Raw genomic sequence first — 14,062 nt, forward strand, 5'->3', positions numbered from 1 at the left:
CCTCTCTTTATTTGAGAGTACAGTATGCCATGCCATGATGCTATCTACTAGCGGTCCCGCAGACACAAGGGACGGCCGGGGACGGCAGCCACCCGGTATTCACAGCGGCACGGAGGGGTCGGTGCTCGGCGCTCCACCGGCAGAAGCCGCGGGGTTTCACTGCTTCTGGAAATCTGGTTTGTGCTCTAGGCCTCTTGGCTCTGGTCCTGCAGCAGGGCCACAGTGAGAGCAGATTATACCCACCGCATGACGGGAGTCAATTCCTACTGACTCCAGGTAGCCGCCGCCGCCACCGTTTCAATCAGTGTGCTGGTAATTAAAAATTGGTCAAGGTCCAGCCACTTCCACCTGATACGTTGGGCAAAAGCATTTGGATGAGAGAGACGGAGGGGTCCCGAGGCACAGCTGGCTGCGTGCAGACCCCACACTGCCCATGTGGGGAGCCGGAGCCCCGTGGAGGCTGTGCACAGCTCAGACCTACCGGAGCCTGTCTCTTCCAGCCGCCTGCGGGGTGGGAATGAACCCAAAAAAAATGCGTGCTGGGGGCCTCACCGCAGTGGGATACGGCAGTGAGCCAAGCAGGACACGGGTGAGCTACAAGCAGGCAGCAGCAAAAAGTCTTGGGGGTGATTTCAGCTGTCCTGAGGTTGACACAACCCCTGGGAAGGACACCATAATCTTTTAGTAACTCCCTGTGCTTTTCTGTACAATGATAAATGCTACAGCAGAGAAATACGGCGTATCACATCTAACCCCCACAAACATCGTTAACAAACCTTAGTACCTGCCTCTCAACCCCCGCACTGGCTGCTCCGCAGTTACTCCTTACAGAAACGGGTGCAAAACCAAAACAGGGAGTAACTGCTGCCCAGATCTCCTACAGCCACATCCTAGGCTGTCAAAAACCATGGCTCAGACACAACATACTGAGATAAACCTGGCACTAGGCTCTGAGCTGTTGATTTGCAGCCGGTTTGCAAAGAGCAGAAGACAAAGGTTAGTCATGAGCAGCTGGTGCAGAAGATGCTGGTCAAAACCGGCAGATTCCTCTGTAACCACTACCTCCCGGAGCAGGAGCCTTCACCAGAAAGCAGCTGCCTCCCTGTTGCAGAGCCTGACTGCACAACACATATTTCCAAGAGAAGAGTGGATTAAAGTAGTTTTCCATCTAACCTGGGCACGAGCTCGTTGGGGATACTAAGGAAGGCGACACAAAATGAGCTCGCAGGTCTAATGGGTGTTTATGATACATGCTGTGTAATCATTCCAGCTAAGCCACAGTTTGAGTTTCTACCCTGAGGATTACACCCCGAGCAGTTAAATGGGACACTGAAAAAGTGTATAAATACAGGATATATGCGTGCCAACCCCCTCACCCCCTTTCCATGTGGGCACATCTCCACGTACGCACATCGGCCTGGCCCTTGCCTGTTGTTTCCACTTGCCCTTGGCATGGCTCAGCTCAGCCAGCCCAGTTGAAGCCATCCTGCATGGGCATGGCATGCCAGCGCCGCCTTCTTCAGCTGGACACCCTTCCCCAGCACAAACTATTCTCCATGCCTGTGCCATGGCCTCTTCTTCGTTATATTGTTCTGGGAAGCGAAGATCACCACCAGACCTGACATGGTCTCCAGCTGCTGGCACCTGCTGATCTGTTGCCCTCCCCCCAAAAACCCACCTTGTTGCACAGGGCTTTTGCTAATGAGGTTTTGACACCATCACCCTGTTTCCAACCAAACGGATGTTTAAAAAGTTATCATATCCTTACAGTTTCATGTAGAAAGTAGAAAAGGCGGGACAATGGCTCTGATCGGTGCTGCAGGAGTAAAATGGGGACTGAGGGCAGCTCTTGTCATATCCCCACAGCAGCACTGGAGTCGGAGCTCTGCTGGGAGCAGCAGGAAGGGCTCTAATGGCATATATGGGGAGCAGAGGGCATCATGAAGGAAAGGAGACAAAACATGGGCTCTGTTTAGCCTGGTGCTCACTAAAAACCTGGCTTATGAGGGGAAGAGCTGGACTTTGCACTGGGCTTGGGCTTTTCCCAGCTCCGTCTCTGCCACCGAGATAGGCAGCAGCGGGTGAAACAAAGAGGGAGCAAGAGCAGCTGCGGGAAGCTTTTCCAGAGAATAAATATTTCTATTATTTCCCAGCCTGACTGGAAGCATTCAGGGGCTGTGAGGAGATGGCTACTCCCTCAACTGCTTTACTTATCTCAGCCGCTCTAGGTGGTGGTTGCAGCAAACGGCAAGCTTGCGAGATAACAGAGGCTTTGCAGGGCTGCTGTCGCGCAGAGAAAGGGAGGTGCTGACTCAGCTGCTGGGAAAAATCAAGCAAAACATGGAAAAGGCACGAAAGTTGGTTCACAGCCTGAGGAGGAGAAAATAAGGAAGGGATTCTGAGAATAGGAAGACGCTGAATTCAGGGTGCATCCGCTAGTGGAGCGAGGGGGGAGGCCGGGCAGGCCAACAATGGAGCAAAACAAAACAACACAAAGGCAGGAAATGCAGAAGTTCAGGTTCACACAAAAGTTCAGGTTCACACAGCGTGGCTGTGGCAGCTGCCCCACGCAGGTACTGGACCTCGTGTGGCCAGAGGACTCTTGACACGGCTGCATCTACCTTGAGAGGGGGGGTTTTGTGTCTCTGGCCCCTGCCCAAAAGCTATTTGTTGGGTGTTTTTTTCTTTAAATGGCCATGTATCACCTAGTAGGGGCTGTGGAGCTGAGCTGGTGGTGCGAATGGCACAGCATACAAAGTATCTGCACAAAGATGAGTTTATAGTGTGCTGGAGAAAGTGGAGTGTTTTTTTTTTTCAAAGCCAAAAATGATTAAAATTGAAAATAGTGGATGTTAGCCATGACTTCTGCTTGCTAAGGATTTCTTAAGTCACTACACAAGATGTACAGTCCCACTAGTTCAGCTTTGATGAGATAACCACATCACTATAAAACGTGAAACCTCTATTACCGTGCATTGTCAGTGCTGGTGTTTCTGTAAGCTTTTGGGCAGGTAATAATAAGCACCAAAGCAGGAGCCTACCAGCAGTTAATTTTCACTCTCTACAAATTGGGGGGGGTGCAGGGGGATGGGGCCATAACGCTCCTAGCAAACAATATTTACAGAGGGCCTTTAGTATTCCTTAAGCAGAGGGTCTTCACTGGTTTATTTCCGCTGAAGAAACCAGCATCACCAGGTGCTGAGTGAGAGCGTGGGGATAAAGGACAAAACCCACTCGAAACTCAGCTTGGTTAGCAGGCACATCTTGGCTTGAAGGTAAAATGGCTCACGTAGACTTCCATACAAAATGTGTATTGGAACCAAACGTATCTGCAGGACTCGGGGCCGAGTTTTGAACGACGGCCTTCGCGTGGTAGTTCCCAGCGCCACAGGTCCACGAAGGCAAAATGTCAGGTGCCCTCAGCCTGCCGGGAACCGCGCTCGTGGAGTGGCCTCACCCTTACCCCCACAGAGGTGGGGTACAGCTCTTGGAGGCTGAGCGACGAAGGGCTGGTTTCCATCGCAGGGCTTCTCTCCTCCCTTTTGGAGATGCCATTCCTGGTGTTTTTGGTGTTACCCACAGCTGAGCCCTCTGCTCAGTTTGCTGCTGCCAGAACAGCTGAGCTCATTTCCATGGAAAGGAAAGGAAACGCAGCTCCCAGTCTGCGCTGGGTGCGAACTGGGAGAACATAAAGCCACGCAGAAGACACACAGATCCTTGTGCATCTCAGTCCCTCGCAGAGGAGCAGAAGACTGCAACAATTTCTGATGGGGTGGCACCATTTGCTGACAATACCTTGGCATGAGGGGAGATGCCTGGCTGCCGTTCGGCTGCTGTTCAGCTTCCACACTGCCACACAGCAAAGGAGAGCAGAGGCTGCAGAGGAGACCCCCTCTCCCTGGAGCCGAGCAGCAGCATGCAAACTCTGGTGGGCAGCTGGTGGGGGGATGTCTTATCTAGCATCTGTAAATCCCCACGTAAATTTATAGCGCTATATAAAAGTTTAAAAAGAAGGAAGAGGCCATGTCTCCATAAGGAAAGGAAGCGGCAGGGAAAGGAGTAGAAACAGGCTTAATTTGTGCAGTAGCCTGGAAAGAGTCCGTAGGGAGTTTAAAAAGCAATTGTATTTTGGATCCTGAAATTAAGCAGCGAGCCGCTTGCTGTTTGGCTGAGGGTGAAGTGGTCAAATGTCATGACACGTGAGGGAAAACAGCAGCTTTCCATCCCCTGTGGGAGCCCCGGAGCGAGTGGTTTAGATGGGGAGGGAGGGATACCACACTGGAGGAATACAAAAACCAAACCAAACCAAACCAAACCAAACCAAAAAAAAAAAAAAAACAGGACAGGAAAGGATGGACGGAAATTTCAGCAGAAGGCCCGAGACCACCGCAGCAGCAGCACACAGAGGCTCTAGTGTGGCTCAAGAAAGGAAGAGGATGCACAGGGGTGGGGGGGGATGAGGGGGATGAGGGGGGAAGGAGGGCTGGGGATTATAAACCACTGTCAGCCTAATTTCATTTCCCAGGAAAATAAAAGAACTATTTGTAGGCACATGGATGAGAACAAGGAGATGCGATTTAGCCAAGATGGGTTTGTCAAGAACATATTGCATCAAATCAAATTAATTTCTTTGTGTGGTAAAGTAATAGGCTTCGTGGATATACTTGAGGTTAGCAAGGCTTTTGACACAGTCTTCTGAACATCCTCCTAAGTAAATTGGGGAAGCACGCTCTAGCTCGAGCTCCCACCATGCAGCTGAAAATCAAATTGGAAACTACGAAAGGCTGGAGCTTATGGTTAAGAGCAGATCCTGCAAGGCCTCCCAGGACATGGTGCAGACAGCGTTCAGTAGGGAACAGAGGTCACGCCTTCACAGAGAGCCTTGAAATATTTTGAACAGCAATGTTCACGCTTAAAAAAGGTCTTAATTCGAAATGTGGACATGCAGAAATGCTCATATGGCCCAACGAGAAGCAGCACAGTACTACAGGTATGCAGAAATAACATGCAGAGAGACAACCGGCCAGGGGACCTCTGGGGAATCACAAGATCACGAGCTGGGCATGAATCAATGCTGCAGCACGACAATAGAGGAAAGCTGGCTACCAGGAGGTGAAGAGCTGAAGCCCTGGGTGAAGCAAGCTGGCTGCATGGACTGTTCAAGACCAAACAAGGTGGCCAGTACTAGGGCCTGCTTTAAGACTGGCCAAAGGGAGCGGTCTGGAAGGTCCAACCTGCAGACAAAGACTGGGCCAACTGTGGGTCAGTCTGAAGACAAAAAGGCCGAAGGGGATCGCAGAACTGATCTCCAACATAGAAATGCTGCAGCAAGGGAAGAGGGGTCCTTTGGTTCTCCGTGTTCATGGAGAATGAGAGCAACAGAAAGAGGCAACAACTATGGCAAGAGGAGTGAGCTGAAATATGAGCAAAGCACGGCATGGTTTGAGGTTCTCTGTCTCTCAAAGTCTTAAAGAACACATTAAGCAAATCAGAGTCTTTAAGAACAGGTTTAACAAATAATGGAGAAGAGTCTGAAGTGTGGTTAGCTCGCTTTTAGGGTGGTGGATTTGTCAGACCTCCAGAGGCCTCTGCCAGGGAGGCAAACAGACATCGACATAGCAGTGGAATAAAACACTTAAGCACTAGCCCTTCAGTAACAGCTCAGGGTATAGAGTCTAATAACTTAATGGGACAATTTAGGTTATTTTGTTTAGCACCTGGATGCCGCAAAGCCTGAATCCTGAGTTGGGATGAGTTTTACTACTACCTTCAATAGAACCAGGTTTTCACCCTGGGATTCCAGCTCCCTCCATCAACCACAACCCTCAATAATAATGTTTATATCACCCATTTTTATTGCCTATTTCTCCACTGCCTGATCAGTCGCCCTGTGAAATGCCTGACAGCCTGGCCTTTTAAAATTACACACAAACATGTAAGTGCTCCAACAGCTTTTCCCGTACCCATAGGCACCACTGCCTGCACCTGGGTCAACGTGTCCTATTATCTTCATGTTTTCCTTTGCTGACATTTATGAATGCCACTGCTCAGTTAAAGAAAATTTTATTGGGCTAAGAAAGCAGGATATGGTGATGTTCATTACTGGTATAACTTCTCCTTTCATTCATCATAGCCATAATTAATTTTCTAGCATGGGTATAGACAGAGATTTAAAGCCATCCTCATGAAATGAATTAGCCCCTTTTCTCATCTTATTTGGAGTTCCCTATTGTGAATATACTCCAAGTGTAATAGAGAGGCAATTTATGAGAATGAAATCTCATCTGTGTCCTATTCCTTGCCCTCTCTCTGGTGATTTTATTATGCCAGGGTGCCTCTTCCCATTTGTTTAGAGGGCAGGCAGCATTCATTATTATAAGTTCAACAGGTTGTTTAGCATACATCAACGCACAGCGGGAAGTGGAGACAGGCCTTGAATGCACGACATCCAACAGTCAAAGCATGCAGTTGGGGTCTGTGGGTGAGGGATGTTGCTGCACATAGCATCTCAGCACCAAGGAAATCCTCAACGAAGGCTCATGGTGGTCCAAGACTCAAATAGCACCAAGATCAGGCCTGGAGGAAGAGCTGGATGCCACAACCTGAGGGCATGAAGGCTGACCTGACCCAGGGCACCAGCACACTTCCCATCGCTCCCAGTCTGGCAGGCAACACAGCTGAAAACACAAATACGGGATGGATCAACCGTTTTCATCCGAAGAGGAGTCTGCTGTTGCAGAATCCAGTGACATTTAAAGGCATCTTTCTGAAATGAATTACCCCATTTTCTCATCTTATTTGGAGTTCCCTGTTGTGAATATAATCACAGCAGTGTGTGGAGAAAGCGGACGACTTCTGGGAACGAGCATCCAGCTTTGAGGGAGCTCAGGAAAGCTGATCAGAAGCAGCGAAGTTTTTTTGCAAGGCAAAGCAACACAATATTAAACCTCCAAGGCTCTGTTCGGGGACTCTGGTGTTTGCAAGCAGCTAAAGTTCCCCAGGCCCCAGTACTCGGGAGGAAACTGCACCTTTTGGTTGTGTCAGAAAACTCCAATGCAGAAAATTTCCTTGTTAAGGCAAAGGTCCTTCCATATTGCTGGGCTCCAGGCTTGTCAGTTTGCAGGCAGTTCCCTAGTTAAACTGAGGGGTAACCCTTCAGAACAGGCCCGCCAGCATCAGTTGTTGACTCCAAGGCTTTCGCTTTTGCTGTTCAAATGAAACATCTTGCACAGAAGAGCAGATCCTGGCAAGCACACTTTCAGCAGACCTCTTGCAGGAAGAGCCGCAGATGCAGCTGGAACCAGGGAGGGAACAACCATGGCCCTCAGCGATGCCCCTGTGGGTACCTGGGAGGGCTGTGTGGGATGATGCACCACAGTCACTATCTCCTCTGCTGCTTCAGGGCTGGCACACAGACACACTGGAACCGCTTACCTTAGTGGGTTGGGCTGCAAAGAACGGCAAAGCTCACAAGGCCCAGAGTGCAGCGGCATTTGTAGTTTAAACCACCCTGCTCCCTGCCCTGGGAACATCTCCATCCACCTCAGCTCTAAATTTTTATGATGAAGTGATGGACCCGGCAGTTTGCATGCAGATTTCAGACAAGGTGGAGAGGGTATTTGGCTGGTTTAATTTCAACTGAGCTGAGAATTAAAATCAGCACCGGTAACTTCTCACAGATTTTTGCCTTTGGAAAGCGGTTGCATTTGATTTTTCCAGAAAGCTGGGATGTAGCTAATTAAAACCGCACATATCATCCTAACATCATATCCTCACTACTGAACTTCTAACCTGACATAAATACATTGCATACTGTAACCTGTTTCTCCTGATTATTAACCTTGAACATGGCAACCTATAAATCATCAGCGAAACAGCTGGTGCTCAGCATTGCCCCAAAGGTGTATGATTACGATCATTTTATATATATCTTGGTATGCAGACATGAAAAATTCATTGAAGAGCTTGGTATTGTAAGACTTATTGTAATGAATTTTCTTTAAAACATAGATCATGCTTAAAAAGGTGTCTGCTCATTATAATGTCGCCATTTATATCTTCCTGAATTACTTGTGCACGGCTTGGCTGATTTCTGAGAGTCAACTGTGGTTCCTAAACGTGTTCAGAGTGGCCAGTTTGCCTGTACTTCAGGGTGAAATTGTTATTTAGCTCCATGCCTCTATTTCTATGGGGGCCAGGACTCAAACCTGCAAAACCACCAGAAGCATTACAGATTTTTCCCAGCTGGAGACTCCACTGCAACACCCGGTGTTGCATCCATCGCTGCTGGGATTTCAGTAGCTGCCATCAGCATTTTAGCTGTGGGGCAGATAGCTGCAGAGTCACATGAGCTTCAGTGCCAGCCAACACAAGGACCGTGGCAACTGTAAACCAGTAATAAAAGCAAAGGGAATAAACATACCATAAAACACAACATAAAACCTGAACTTGAAAATGAGCTTGTAAAAACCACTAAACTCCACTGGATGGGACCTCGAGAAACATGGAGAATTATTCCAGAGGGATAGGGTCGCCTGCCTGGCAGCAGTTTGGTTTTCAGGACAGCGTCCCCACCTCTTCCATCCTCCCAACAGTCCAGCACATATATGCAGCCTGCACCTAGCAGAAAGATGCTCTGTGATTAAAAGCTAACCAGCACCATGCCGGTGAGGACGGAGAAGCCCGTGACACATCCCCGTCCTACACCCATTTTGCAAGGAGGCTCTAACTGCTCATGTCCAAGGTTGAGTGGTTGTTGGCAGGTGAAGGGAATCATGAGGGAAAGGCCCCGCATTTTGCTACTGATTCATACCAGCAATTTATCATCTTACAGACAAACCCATTATTTTCTGATAGGTTACGAGAGGCTTTTGTCACCTCTGGCTCCTCTCCTATCCCCAGGCTCCTCTGCCAGAAACCACGGCTAGGATGGGATGGGGGAGAGCCTTCTTTGTTCCAGCCCTGTCCGCCCATTTTCCCCAGGATAACAGAGTTGATGAGGGAAGCCCTCCCTGCCCTTGCTGTAATGTCTGTGCGTAAAGCACACCAGTACAAGGAGGACTCCACCAAGGACTCCTTTACCGTGTTGACCACATGTACTCCTTCAGCCTTCACCTCACACTGGAAGGACGTCGCTGCCACACTGAAGCAGGAAGGGAAATAACACGTGTTCCCACAGACACCTCCGCATTCCTCCCACAACCCTTGGTTCCGATTTTCCCTGTGACAGTTTCTGCTTGCTGCCAGCAGCAGACGCAGAGATGTTTGCGTGCAGCCCCCCTGCACCTCGGTCATCAGAGAGATCCGTGCAGATTTAATCTGCTTTTGCCTGCTTGCAGCATTTTCTCCCTTACCTATTAGAAAGAGGGAAGACAAACAAAAACCTGCTCCACCATTGCCTGCAGATTATTTCTGTAGTGCAAACAGTGAAGGCTGAGCAAAAAAACCTGATACTGCTGCACGCAAACGCTGCTCAGGTGCACGAAGCCTGAGACAAGATCTAAAAAGCCACCTCTCCAAGAGGAATAGGTGAAGCACACAACAGAGCAGCATAATCTGCTCCAATTTAGTTAAGATCCTCTTGGCACGCCAACTTGCAACTTCTTTAGGAGGACTTGACTAAAGAGCGTGCAGGAAAGCCAGCTCATCCTCCAGCTTGTACACAACGAGATCTACTGATGAAAACAGTTTCACAAGTCCTGTTGCAAATCCAGGTTAAAAACATCCCCCTCTGAAACGGCGGTAGTCAAACGCTACTCGCGTGCGAGCGCTGCTCCTGCACAGCGCGATTCCTGCTAGCCATCAGCAGAGGAGCTGATCCAAATTCATTAGAGGCTGTTACACAGAAAGGGTGCCAAGGCGAGCTGACAAACATGAGGTATTTAGCAGCACGTACTGAAAACAGGCTGAAAGATCTTTTGGAGCTCGCCTCTCGTGGCTTCTAGAAAATTGCCCTTTTTTTTCTCCTTCCTTTTTGGATTAAATGTAAATATACAGTAGGTAAGAAGTGAGGGCAGCTCTTCACGTGGCAAGAGAAACTAATAGGGCAATGAAAAAGCTTGCTCAAGTGAAAGACTGAGTGGCTGAAGCCAGCAGATGCCTTTTTCTTTTCCTGAATGCTCCTTTTTAGTGGGGTTGTACAGTGCTGATGGCAGAAGGTGCTGCTTGGTGGGAGCTGGTACTTGGAAAGCTGGGCATAAGGCATTTTTAAAGCTAGCAATTTCTGCTAAAAGACCAGTGGACACTGGAAACACCGCCTAACCACTGTTTGCTATCTGGTAGAAAGCAGATGGGGCTAGAAAACACCAGGAATATTATCTTCTCTCTGCCTGTCCCCAGTGTAACCACACGCTCCCGTACTGAGGCAGCTGCAAATAAAGCCAAGGAAGAACTAGGGAGGGCTCTTCGGCACTTCCTTGAGACAAGGGAGAAAGAGAAGCTGGTAGCTTGGAGTATACTAAAGCTTCAGCAATCTGCCATCTTAATTTCAGGTTTGTCTCATCAGCAGAACAACGTGCACAGCAGAAGCCATCTTTGAAGAACATGAGGCTGTAATGACGTGAATCCTGCCACCTAAAACCAGCGTCTGAACACGTGACTTTGCTAAATGCGTCAGGTCAAGTGGCTCCACCATCAGACCTGGGTATGGCCGAAGGAGTATTAAGGAAACATGAAGGACAAGGAGCCCTTCTTCTGAAGAAGTCACTGTACTGATTTATGCTCACGTTTCTATGACGTATTATGCAGTCAGAACAGCCAAGCCATCTTAAGGTCGAGTGGCAGCGAGGTGTGCGGTGGAAGTAGCGGCCAAAGTCCTGCCTCGGACATGGGACTCACCAGGACAAGGGGAAGCGAGACCCAGAGCTTGGCACGCAGTTTTCTGTGGAAGCAGGAGACAGCAGAGAGAAGCTGACAGATTTGGTCGCTCACAGGGGGGTAGCAGGCTTGTGCCATCGCATGTGGCAGCAACCGATTGAGGGGGGGGTCGTATCACAACAGCCCGTGGTGTGGTGTAATGAAGATTGTCACGTTCGAGGATGAGCTGAAGCCTCGTACCCAGGCAGCCCTCACTGGGGTGGCTTGAGTACGGCGTGACTGTTGCTAACATTAGCCTCGCAACATCTCTGTGAAGAAGGCAAGTGTCATTCTCCATTCTGAAGACTGGAAACCGCAATTAAAGCAACCGCCTCGGGGAAGCAGACAGAATTAGAAATTGAATCTGGAGTCCCGGTCTGCCGATGCGCCCGTGGGCTCACCCTTCAAACTTGTGAGCAGGCGACTTGAAACAGTCAAAGGGCACCTTTTACCTGCAGCCCGAGAGACACGCGCCCTCAGACTCCGGCGGTAGCTCCCGCCTAATGAAACAGGCACAAAAGAGCAAACGCTGCTTGCAAAACAAAGCGCGTACCCCACTGGTCACTAGAGTGCTACAAGCTGGAATCAATGCGATGATTGTGACAGCTGAGAACAAATTCAGCTATGTTTGACAACTTCCAGAAAATATTGGCAGAGGACAGGGAGTCTGCACTGCCCAGCAGCACCTTTGTGAATTGATTAGCCATATAGCAGATGGCAAGCCTGCTGCAGACTGAGACAGCAGAAGATGGCCAGTCTGGTTGAGAAGAACTTGAAGACAACTGGGAAGAAAAAAAGCATGTCCTTACAGTGACAGCCCAAAATGATATTTCGGAAATGTCAAATGCATGGCAGATGAGGAACAGGACTGATTTTTAACATTTTCTTCAACTATTTATTACCAGCACCTGTCTGACCCATAAAGCAAAATTACATACTTTAGTTTAAACCTTTCACTTCTTTCCTTCACAAAAAAGCCTTAAAGAAAACGTCAAAAAACATTCCTTCTTTTAAAATTTTCTTCTGAACAGGACTTAACACAAGTCATTAGGGAATCAGCCGATAGGTTTGAGAGAACTTGCACGCTTTCTCTGAAAGCAGGCATGCCTTGGGAAGTTTGATTTTAGGAAAATGTATTCTGGACAAAGAGCAAAGCCTTTGCTTCCCTCCTCCTGCCACATATTTTTGGGAGGGGTTTGGCACATGTTTGGGGAAAATTCATATTTTTAATGGTTTTAGGAAATGCCTTAGGCTATTCAGAGTCCGCACAGCTGCTCATCAGTAGCCAGCCATGGCTGAAGGAGCAGAAACTATGGATCGGAGAAATATGCCATCTTTGTCTGGTGCAGAACAATGCTGCTGCAGTGAAATACAATGGCCGTCTCTTATTTTGTAGTAGCCCTTAGAAGGGGAAAAAAAAAAAAGGGGGGGGGGGGGGAGGTCGCGAAAGGGAAGGATCATGGAGTTTCCATGCAGGGCCTCAGAGCAGAGGGAGCGAACATTAGCTTTGTGCGCACAGATATGCAAATTCCTCCCTGGCCCAACAATAGCAGAAGCCCTGTGGGAGGAGACCGATAGCACAGGCCAGGCTGCTGCTGCTCCCAACTCCTACGCCTGCTAAGCCCACAGGTTCCTGGCACTTCCCAAAAACTGGAAGGTCAAAGCATCATCCAAGAAGGGGAGAGCTGCACAAGCTCCGGCGTCAGAGCTGACCGCTTTCTGCCCGCAGAGCGCACCGTTACTCGGCCTTGTAAAGCTTAGTTTCCCTGCCATTCCGTTCACAGACAATGCAACTGCCCAAAGGACTGATGAATCCGTGGTTCAACATCTCCATATTGCCCCTTAGGTTAATAAGGCTCACGTAGAAAAAGTTGGAACTGAAAGAAAAAAGGAGCTTCAGCCGTGAGACCCCAATTAACAAAGCTTCCATCTACATACTCCGAGCAAACTTTCCAAATGGGTGGGTTGGGTTTCTCACATAGCCGACAATTACTGGGGTTTAATGAAGTCTCTGACTCGCAGCTATCGCTGGTATCTAAGTATTTGCAGCTAAGACCCGAGGAGAACAAGTAACAGATTGGAAGCTAACAGCACTGAGCTACCGCAACACAAACAGCTCCAACTATTAAGATCTGAGGGTTTTACCAGTGCTGACAGCAACCTGAAAAAGCTGGAAAAGCAAAACCATTCAGCTGCACGGATTTGTCCCCCTTTAGGAAATACAATTTTGCACCATAGTTGATGTTATTCTAAATATTTGCTATATTGTGTCAAATCTGTTACCCAAAGCAGCATGCAGAGCAGGCAGGCACATTCACCTTGCGCTCAGGAGGTTTTTGGTTGCTTCCATTAACTCCCATCAAACTTGGATCACAGCAACTGTCAATCCTTAAAATTTCATTTCCTCCTCCCCACTATCCTCAAAACAGCTGACTCAAGGTGGTGATTAAACAGACACCTGAATCATCACCTCCCTAAGAAACTGACTTCAGGTCTCTCCAAGGCATCAGCCACGGAGGGGTACAAACTGGGTATTTATACAGCAAAAGCCACAGCAGAGTCAGAAAACATTTGTGGGCTGGCACCTTTGAAGCCTCTAGGAAATAGTTTGGAAGCAGCAAGACCTTAGAGCCCTCAGAAACCCCGACACTACTGGACCCCCAGCCCTGACATGAAGGATTCTGAGGTAGCCGAAACCTGTGGTGCAGAGCAACGTGACTCCAAGCGGTTTTGTATCCAGCAGAAATTCCAACAGGATGCTTAATACTAGAGACACAACTCATTATCTCCTCACCCCAAATCTTAAGCCTCTGTCCTGGAATAAGCCCTGCTTTTGCTGCACTGAATGGCAAAGGCCCTCACACAGAAGCAGCGTGTGCTGTTCCACCAAGCAGTGACACTTTGACACCTGACATTGATACAAGAGAAGAGATGGAAGCTGACAGGAGGAGATACTTGGGACTAGCTCAGGGGCCTGTTTGCTATTTCGGCAGGGGCAGTTTTCACCACTCACAGCTGAACCAGGTTCTCCTTTACAGTCCAGTTCTTTAAAACAAACCAAGAAGCCTCCAGCAGCCCGGGCAGGTCTGCCGCTGCTGTTCCCCTTGGCAGGGCTGCGCAGAGCGCACACAGAGCAGGCTGTTAGCATGCAGACCAGCGCCATACTTCCACACAAGGTACTTTCTTGTTGAAAGCCACAACAACAACA

Source organism: Gallinula chloropus (assembly GCF_964237585.1).
Source record: "Gallinula chloropus genome assembly, chromosome: 2".
Taxonomy (NCBI): Eukaryota; Metazoa; Chordata; class Aves; order Gruiformes; family Rallidae; genus Gallinula; species Gallinula chloropus.